The sequence below is a fragment of the Oncorhynchus kisutch genome, unplaced genomic scaffold, assembly GCF_002021735.2.
Source record: "Oncorhynchus kisutch isolate 150728-3 unplaced genomic scaffold, Okis_V2 Okis01b-Okis20b_hom, whole genome shotgun sequence".
Lineage (NCBI taxonomy): Eukaryota > Metazoa > Chordata > Actinopteri > Salmoniformes > Salmonidae > Oncorhynchus > Oncorhynchus kisutch.
This window is the reverse complement of record NW_022261978.1, coordinates 2,632,041-2,642,040: the sequence shown is the minus strand read 5'-3', so window position 1 is coordinate 2,642,040 and position 10,000 is coordinate 2,632,041. Positions and strand designations below refer to the sequence as shown.

The 10,000-nt window shown below is 49.8% G+C and overlaps 1 protein-coding gene across 1 annotated transcript in view; it reads left to right on the top strand.

Moving 5' to 3' along the window:
* Nucleotides 1-1,916: 1,916 nt before the first annotated feature.
* LOC116358992 (protein phosphatase 1 regulatory subunit 29-like) overlaps nt 1,917-10,000 on the top strand; it is a 257,303-nt gene continuing 249,219 nt past the window's right edge. Inside the window, exon 1 of the mRNA XM_031811568.1 lies at nt 1,917-2,073. The gene's annotated coding sequence lies outside the window, so the exon portion shown is untranslated. The remainder of the gene's footprint in view (nt 2,074-10,000) is intronic.

Genomic DNA, 10,000 nt, shown 5'->3' with positions numbered 1-10,000 from the left:
AGGCTACTGTATATATAACATGTGTTAGTATAGAGAGAATAGTAAGCAATACCCACTGGGCACAAACTGGTTGAATCAATGTTGTTTCAACATAATTTGTCAACTTATTGTGATGTGGAATCTACATGAAAATACATTGGATTTGAGCTATCCATATAAACTGTTGTTTTGAGGGTGACATTTCAACCACAGTATTATGTCATCATGGTAACCACATTTCAACATAGACAAACCTTGTATAAAATATGTTGAATTTGTATCTTTAACACAAAGTCAGATCTTCAACTTCAAATCCACTATCGGGTATTAATCTGGGCAGCATCTATCTACAGTTACCCATTGGTCTTCCATGCAAGGTTTTAACCAAGCCCAGCCCTGTTCAGCCATGATAGTTTCACTGACTATTACCAATGTGGTGTTGTGATAATGATTGCTGAGAGAGCTCCACTTAAAAAGTTGCTGTTGCTATGGAAGTCATTCCAAAGGCTAGGTTTAACAGAGCAAATGAAATGTCACCATACTTTAACGATCATATAACATCAATGATGATATTTAGGCCTATATAACATTTAGGAAGTCATCAACAGCTATTGTATCAATTCAATTTAGAATTCCAATAATATTGATAGTGATATAGAATTGTGTTTGGTTGTTAACACAACCAAATGTCAACATTTGGTTGAGGTGGAGATGTGAATCCAACATGTAACTTCTCCATTTGGTTGAGGTGGAGATGTGAATCCAACATGTAACTTCTCCATTTGGTTGAGGTGGAGATGTGAATCCAACATGTAACTTCTCCATTTGGTTGAGGTGGAGATGTGAATCCAACATGTAACTTCTCCATTTGGTTGAGGTGGAGATGTGAATCCAACATGTAACTTCTCCATTTGGTTGAGATGGAGATGTGAATCCAACATGTAACTTCTCCATTTGGTTGAGGTGGAGATGTGAATCCAACATGTAACTTCTCCATTTGGTTGAGATGGAGATGTGAATCCAACATGTAACTTCTCCATTTGGTTGAGGTGGAGATGTGAATCCAACATGTAACTTCTCCATTTGGTTGAGGTGGAGATGTGAATCCAACATGTAACTTCTCCATTTGTATTTCAGATGGAATTAAAGACAGAGTCAGTGGCTCAGATGGAACTATCCAAGCAGTAGATACATCTCATTTAAATGTTGATAATAGGTTGCGTTGTCAACCAAACACAATTCAATATTACTTTGTAATATAGTAAATAGCGTAAAATGAAAACAAGTAACTTATCTATGGCCACATTTTGAGGTTACTGTAACTATACATGTATTCTTATGTAATAATAATCTGCGCAGAATCTCAAGCAACGTTTATCACTTGCAACCTGTACTTTTAATGTAATCTCAACTGTAATCCAGGTCATTTGGTTCTGCTATTAGATGAAGCACAGTGGTACCACATTCATCAGTTTGATAAATAAACACATCTGACACTGTGTTCCCTTTTGAACTCTGCTGTGATTTTAAATGGTTAATGGTGAAGTGATAGACATTTGGGTGACAACTAAACCATAAATCAGACAATGTTTTTCCAAAAGGAAATTTGGTTGTGATTTTTGAAAGCATGGTGATAACACATTGGATTTTTTTGTGGGGTGAATATAGGTTGTAATCTCATTGATCAACGTCTCAACCAAATATGACCCAATTATCCACGTTGAAATGACGGAGTGTGCCCTGTGACTATGCTATAGCCTTCATACAGAGATAATGGTTACCGTTATTTCATGACACCATGTGATTAAATCAGTCCAACCGTCTTCTAGAGTCTGATCACAACGGGAGTGGTTGGCGACCCCCCTTATTCAGTAGTCTCTCGGTCTCTCCCTTCTTCCTCACTCCCTCTCCCCTTCCTCACTCCCTCTCCCCTTCTCTTGCACTTCCCACTCACTCCTGGCTCTCTCTCTCTCTCTCTCCCTCTCGCCTTCCGAGCTTGATCACACGGTGCTGTCACGGGATAATTAACTGCCTTTTTAAAACGCTGCAGAACGGATCATAGACTACGTTTCTAATGGAAACCGCGATTTAAAGGTAGGCTACGGCTCATTTATGTGTTTCAATTACAATATCAGCCTCTTTTCAAGGGGTAGTTGAATAGCGTTAAAACATTCTCAGTTGACGGTTTTCGGTGTGTAATATGTTGTTTGAAAGTGATTCTCAGCCGCTGCGAAACGAACACCTGCAGTTGGAACAGAAGGTGCTGCGCGGTATGCTTTGACTAAGCTCTCATAGCAACTGGGATTCAACAGCTTTCTCTGTCTGCGGTGTGTGTGGAGCGCGAATTGGTTGCCGGTGGAACATTCTAACTGACAGCATGAGAAGGGACTGGTCCCCTCTAACATGTTCCGTTTGGGTCAGTGGCATAAATAGCGTAGAAGACCATTAAAGCGGATATAAAACAAGCTGACGGAGAGCAGTTGATTACCTAATACCTGTGTCTGTATTTAACTGTTAGAAAGAAAGGTTTCAAAGCCGATTTGAAACCCAGCTGTTGATAACGTTTGGACGGGTAGGGGATTAGTTGCTCCAAGCCAGGGGTGCCTGGACTGGGTGTAGCCTACATGGACCTACAAGCTCCCACAGTGATGCAAAGGGTTCTGGGACGGGACGGTTGGTGTTGTGAGCAGAACTGTATCTGGTGCCAAAGCTGAGGCAGATGCGTCTCGCGGGCTGGCTGCACGAGCCGCATGTGGCGTGTGTGTGTGTGGCTTCGTGATTGACGTGTCTTTAGCCTACACCCCCTCCAAAATATAATTTATTCACACATGGATTCACCCGTTTATAATTGTAATAATAATGTGTTTTCGGAGGCTAATATGAATATCGATTTATTGGTAAGCGTTCCAAATGAGCGCTTCATCGGCACAATTACATTTTCCCGAAGTGACTATATTCATGGGAATGTGAGTGTCTTTATGTGACTGTGACAGAGAGAGCGAGAGAAAGACTGACTGACAACGGGGGTTGCTCGCGCCTTCACGGCTTGATTTATAATCTTGCAAATGCGCATGCAGTGACTGGCGAAACCTGGGGTCCCCGCTCGCGACTCGCTGTCACCTCGGCGGCATCGACCGTCAGACAGACTTTACCGCCACGGAATAGTGATCGTCACCATCTGTGCACCGGGACCGGGGCTCATGCACCCGTCAGCTGTTACCACCCCGGGTTGGGTTATTACCGGGGCAGACACCGTTTGCACAACATGACGGATGAGTGTAGCAACGATACTAATAATGAGTGATACTATGTCAAAAGCAAACCAATGGACCCTAAATGACAGTTTGATTTGATTCAAGATAGAACGATTATTTCCCCGGACGACTGTTGCATTCTCCAATGCCAGCTGGTTATTGTTCGGTTTATTTTTTAAATGAGTTGTTATTTAGCTGTTTTTGGGGGGCTTATGTCTTCCCAGACTGTGGTAGAACAAGATACATAGTTGTTTCTGTATCGTCATCATCACCACCATTTTCAGCTAAATAGAAACTGAATGAAATCTTGATACACAAAAGCTCCTGATAATATGTTATTTTCTCTCCATTCTTTTCTCTGCTAGCACTTCTCTCTCTCTCTCTCTCTCTCTCTCTCTCTCTCTCTCTCTCTCTCTCTATCTCTCTCTCTCCCTCTCTCTCTCTGCCTCTCTGCCTGTGTCTCACTCTCTGCCTGTGTCTCTCTCTCCTCTCTCTCTCTCTCTCTCTCTCTGCCTCTCTGCCTGTGTGTCTCTCTCTGCCTGTGTCTCTCTCTCTCTGCCTCTCTGCCCGTGTCTCTCTCTCTCTCTCTCTGCCTCTCTCTCTCTCTCTCTGCCTCTCTGCCTGTGTCTCTCTCTCTCTGCCTGTCTCTCTCTCTCTGCCTGTGTCTCTCTCTCTCTGCCTCTCTGCCCGTGTCTCTCTCTCTCTCTGCCTCTCTCTCTCTCTCTCTCTCTCTCTCTCTCTCTCTCTCTCTCTCTCTCTCTCTCTCTCTCTCTCTCTCCTCTCTCTCTCTCTCTATCTCTCTCTCTCCCTCTCTCTCTCTGCCTCTCTGCCTGTGTCTCACTCTCTGCCTGTGTCTCTCTCTCTCTCTCTCTCTCTCTCTGCCTCTCTGCCTGTGTGTCTCTCTCTGCCTGTGTCTCTCTCTCTCTGCCTCTCTGCCCGTGTCTCTCTCTCTCTCTCTCTGCCTCTCTCTCTCTCTCTCTGCCTCTCTGCCTGTGTCTCTCTCTCTCTGCCTGTCTCTCTCTCTCTCTGCCTGTGTCTCTCTCTCTCTGCCTCTCTGCCCGTGTCTCTCTCTCTCTCTGCCTCTCTCTCTCTCTCTCTCTGCCTCTCTGCCTGTGTCTCTCTCTCTCTGCCTGTCTCTCTCTCTCGGCCTGTGTCTCTCTCTCTCTCTCTCTCTGCCTGTGTCTCTCTCTCTCTGCCTCTCTGACTTTGTCTCTCTCTCTCTCTGCCTGTGTCTCTCTCTCTCTCTGCCTCTCTCTCTCTGTCTGTGTGTCTGTCTGCCTCTCTGCCTGTGTCTCTCTCTCTCTCTGCCTCTCTCTCTCTGTCTGTGTTTCTGTCTGCCTCTCTGCCTGTGTCTCTCTCACTCTCTACCTCTATCTCTCTCTCTCTCTCTCTCTCTCTCTCTCTCTCTCTCTCTCTCTCTCTCTCTCTCTCTCTCTCTGTCTGTGTGTCTCTGTATGCATGTGTATCTCCCTCCATCTCTTTGTATTCAGCTCTATGAGTCCTAACTATAGCTATGACGGTCTTTCATTCATACTTATTTCACTGTGGCAGATCAGATCCACAGCTACTGGCCATGTGTGTGTGTGGACATGAGTCACCAGTGGGCCACATCTTGTTATAAGGGCCTTAATTAAACACGACCTGCATTACGTCTCAACTCAACACTGATCCAGCCCTGAACCCACGCATCCGGTCGGTGCTGAGGCTGGTGTGTGTGTGTGTAAGGGGTTAGGATGTGTGTGTGTGAGGGTAGTTGGGCTGTGTGTGACTGTGTGTGACACATATCTGTATGTACATGTGACGTGTGTGTGATATCAGTGGCCGGGGGGCAGTGTTCCCTAAAGAGCAGCTAGCCAGCCGATCCAATAAAGTCATGATGTCAGTAATGATGCTATTACTGGAGATGGCCTGACAGGTTACACAGACTAATGGACAGACACACACACACACACACACACACACACACACACACACACACACACACACACACACACACACACACACACACACACACACACACACACACACACACACACACACACACACACACACACACACACACACACACACACACACACACACACACACACACACACAATGCAGTGTTGTGTGTGTCTACCACAGCCACAATAATAATGCTGCCTGCACAAAGGAATTCTTATCTGGTCAACAAATGTTTATATGCTTGTATTGTACCAGTGTGTCAGTCTGTCTGTAACTCCAGACAGCTAGAGGAGAGGAAGACAGAGTGTGGCTGTCTGTCTGTAACTCCAGACAGCTAGGGGAGAGGAGGACAGAGTGTGGCTGTCTGTCTGTAACTCCAGACAGCTAGGGGAGAGGAGGACAGAGTGTGGCTGTCTGTCTGTAACTCCAGACAGCTAGAGGAGAGGAGGACAGAGTGTGGCTGTCTGTCTGTAACTCCAGACAGCTAGAGGAGAGGAGGACAGAGTGTGTCAGTCTGTCTGTAACTCCAGACAGCTAGAGGAGAGGAGGACAGAGTGTGGCTGTCTGTCTGTAACTCCAGACAGCTAGAGGAGAGGAGGACAGAGTGTGGCTGTCTGTCTGTAACTCCAGACAGCTAGAGGAGAGGAGGACAGAGTGTGGCTGTCTGTCTGTAACTCCAGACAGCTAGAGGAGAGGAGGACAGAGTGTGTCAGTCTGTCTGTAACTCCAGACAGCTAGGGGAGAGGAGGACAGAGTGTGTCAGTCTGTCTGTAACTCCAGACAGCTAGGGGAGAGGAGGACAGAGTGTGTCAGTCGGTCTGTAACTCCAGACAGCTAGGGGAGAGGAGGACAGAGTGTGTCAGTCTGTCTGTAACTCCAGACAGCTAGGGGAGAGGAGGACAGAGTGTGTCAGTCTGTCTGTAACTCCAGACAGCTAGGGGAGAGGAGGACAGAGTGTGTCAGTCTGTCTGTAACTCCAGACAGCTAGAGGAGAGGAGGACAGAGTGTGTCAGTCTGTCTGTAACTCCAGACAGCTAGGGGAGAGGAGGACAGAGTGTGTCAGTCTGTCTGTAACTCCAGACAGCTAGGGGAGAGGAGGACAGAGTGTGTCAGTCTGTCTGTAACTCCAGACAGCTAGGGCAGAGGAGGACAGAGTGTGTCAGTCGGTCTGTAACTCCAGACAGCTAGAGGAGAGGAGGACAGAGTGTGGCTGTCTGTCTGTAACTCCAGACAGCTAGGGGAGAGGAGGACAGAGTGTGTCAGTCTGTCTGTAACTCCAGACAGCTAGGGGAGAGGAGGACAGAGTGTGTCAGTCTGTCTGTAACTCCAGACAGCTAGGGGAGAGGAGGACAGAGTGTGTCAGTTTGTCTGTAACTCCAGACAGCTAGAGGAGAGGAGGACAGAGTGTGTCAGTCTGTCTGTAACTCCAGACAGCTAGGGGAGAGGAGGACAGAGTGTGTCAGTCTGTCTGTAACTCCAGACAGCTAGAGGAGAGGAGGACAGAGTGTGGCTGTAAGTGATGAATCTGTTGGTGTGATATAGAGTGTACTGGAGAAAGTGATGAATCTGTTGGTGTGATATAGAGTGTATTGGAGAAAGTGATGAATCTGTTGGTGTGATATAGAGTGTATTGGGGAAAGTGATGAATCTGTTGGTGTGATATAGAGTGTATTGGAGAAAGTGATGAATCTGTTGGTGTGATATAGAGTGTATTGGGGAAAGTGATGAATCTGTTGGTGTGATATAGAGTGTATTGGAGAAAGTGATGAATCTGCTGGTGTGATATAGAGTGTACTGGAGAAAGTGATGAATCTGTTGGTGTGATATAGAGTGTATTGGAGAAAGTGATGAATCTGTTGGTGTAATATAGAGTGTATTGGAGAAAGTGATGAATCTGTTGGTGTGATATAGAGTGTACTGGAGAAAGTGATGAATCTGTTGGTGTGATATAGAGTGTACTGGAGAAAGTGATGAATCTGTTGGTGTGATATAGAGTGTATTGGAGAAAGTGATGAATCTGTTGGTGTGATATAGAGTGTATTGGAGAAAGTGATGAATCTGCTGGTGTGATATAGAGTGTATTGGAGAATGTGATGAATCTGTTGGTGTGATATAGAGTGTATTGGAGAATGTGATGAATCTGAGAGAGGAGACAAGACAAGGAAGACCTGGGGGAATTGGGACACAGCCAGTGTCTCTGCAGGCTAGAGGAAATAGATAGTAGAAACCAAACGTATCCTTCAACCCATTAATGTTTATGAGGGAAACGGAGACAAGGAGAGGAAACAATGTGGGAGAATTGGGACCAAGCCAGTATCTTGAGGGACCAGTAAAAACCTTGTCGCTTTCCTCGCTTGACGTCCCCTAACTCTAAACACCAACCTGTGCCCCAAATGGCACCCCATTCCCTATATAGAGCCCTATGGGTCCTGATCAAAAGTAGTGCACTATACAGGGAATATGGTGCCATTTGTGATGCAGACCTCGACCCTGAACACAAAACAACACTTCTTTTTGAGAGGAGGTCAAAGTTAAAGCTCAGAATCCAAAACGTTGGTAGCAACACGAGCAGGCTACGGTCACAATGGATTGCTCTTCTCTCTTTCTCCCCTAATCCCTTCTCTCCTTCAATTCCTCCTGCCCTGAAGTTCAACATCTGAATCCACATCTCCACTTTAAAAGGCTGTATCACATCCGGCTGTCATTGGGTTTCCCGTAGGGCGGTGCACAATTCCCCCAGCGTCGTCCGGGGTAGGCTGTTATTGGGAGTCCCGTAGGGCGGTGCACAATTCCCCCAGCGTCGTCCGGGGTAGGCCGTCATTGGGAGTCCCGTAGGGCGGTGCACAATTCCCCCAGCGTCGTCTGGGGTAGGCCGTCATTGGGAGTCCCGTAGGGCGGTGCACAATTCCCCCAGCGTCGTCTGGGGTAGGCTGTCATTGGGAGTCCCGTAGGGCGGTGCAAAATTCCCCCAGCGTCGTCTGGGGTAGGCCGTCATTGGGAGTCCCATACGGCGGTGCACAATTCCCCCAGCGTCGTCTGGGGTAGGCCGTCATTGGGAGTCCCGTAGGGCGGTGCACAATTCCCCCAGCGTCGTCTGGGGTAGGCCGTCATTGGGAGTCCCGTAGGGCGGTGCACAATTCCCCCAGCGTAGTCTGGGGTAGGCTGTCATTGGGAGTCCCGTAGGGCGGTGCACAATTCCCCCAGCGTCGTCTAGGGTAGGCCGTCATTGGGAGTCCCATAGGGCGGTGCACAATTCCCCCAGCGTCGTCTGGGGTAGGCCGTCATTGGGAGTCCCATACGGCGGTGCACAATTCCCCCAGCGTCGTCTGGGGTAGGCCGTCATTGGGAGTCCCGTAGGGCGGTGCACAATTCCCCCAGCGTCGTCTGGGGTAGGCTGTCATTGGGAGTCCCGTAGGGCGGTGCACAATTCCCCCAGCGTCGTCTGGGGTAGGCCGTCATTGGGAGTCCCATACGGCGGTGCACAATTCCCCCAGCGTCGTCTGGGGTAGGCCGTCATTGGGAGTCCCGTAGGGCGGTGCACAATTCCCCCAGCGTCGTCTGGGGTAGGCCGTCATTGGGAGTCCCGTAGGGCGGTGCACAATTCCCCCAGCGTCGTCTGGGGTAGGCTGTCATTGGGAGTCCCGTAGGGCGGTGCACAATTCCCCCAGCGTCGTCTAGGGTAGGCCGTCATTGGGAGTCCCATAGGGCGGTGCACAATTCCCCCAGCGTCGTCTGGGGTAGGCCGTCATTGGGAGTCCCATACGGCGGTGCACAATTCCCCCAGCGTCGTCTGGGGTAGGCCGTCATTGGGAGTCCCATAGGGCGGTGCACAATTCCCCCAGCGTCGTCTGGGGTAGGCCGTCATTGGGAGTCCCGTAGGGCGGTGCACAATTCCCCCAGCGTCGTCTGGGGTAGGCCGTCATTGGGAGTCCCGTAGGGCGGTGCACAATTCCCCCAGCGTCGTCTGGGGTAGGCTGTCATTGGGAGTCCCGTAGGGCGGTGCACAATTCCCCCAGCGTCGTCTAGGGTAGGCCGTCATTGGGAGTCCCATAGGGCGGTGCACAATTCCCCCAGCGTCGTCTGGGGTAGGCCGTCATTGGGAGTCCCATACGGCGGTGCACAATTCCCCCAGCGTCGTCTGGGGTAGGCCGTCATTGGGAGTCCCGTAGGGCGGTGCACAATTCCCCCAGCGTCGTCTGGGGTAGGCCGTCATTGGGAGTCCCATATGGGCGGTGCACAATTCCCCCAGCGTCGTCTGGGGTAGGCTGTCATTGGGAGTCCCGTAGGGCGGTGCACAATTCCCCCAGCGTCGTCTGGGGTTAGGCCGTCATTGGGAGTCCCGTAGGGCGGTGCACAATTCCCCCAGCGTCGTCTGGGGTAGGCCGTCATTGGGAGTCCCGTAGGGCGGTGCACAATTCCCCCAGCGTCGTCTGGGGTAGGCTGTCATTGGGAGTCCCGTAGGGCGGTGCACAATTCCCCCAGCGTCGTCCGGTGTAGGCCGTCATTGGGAGTCCCATAGGGCGGTGCACAATTCCCCCAGCGTCGTCCGGTGTAGGCCGTCATTGGGAGTCCCATAGGGCGGTGCACAATTCCCCCAGCGTCGTCCGGTGTAGGCCGTCATTGGGAGTCCCATAGGGCGGTGCACAATTCCCCCAGCGTCGTCCGGTTGTAGGCCGTCATTGGGAGTCCCATAGGGCGGTGCACAATTCCCCCAGCGTCGTCTGGGGTAGGCCGTCATTGGGAGTCCCGTAGGGCGGTGCACAATTCCCCCAGCGTCGTCTGGGGTAGGCTGTCATTGGGAGTCCCATAGGGCGGTGCACAAT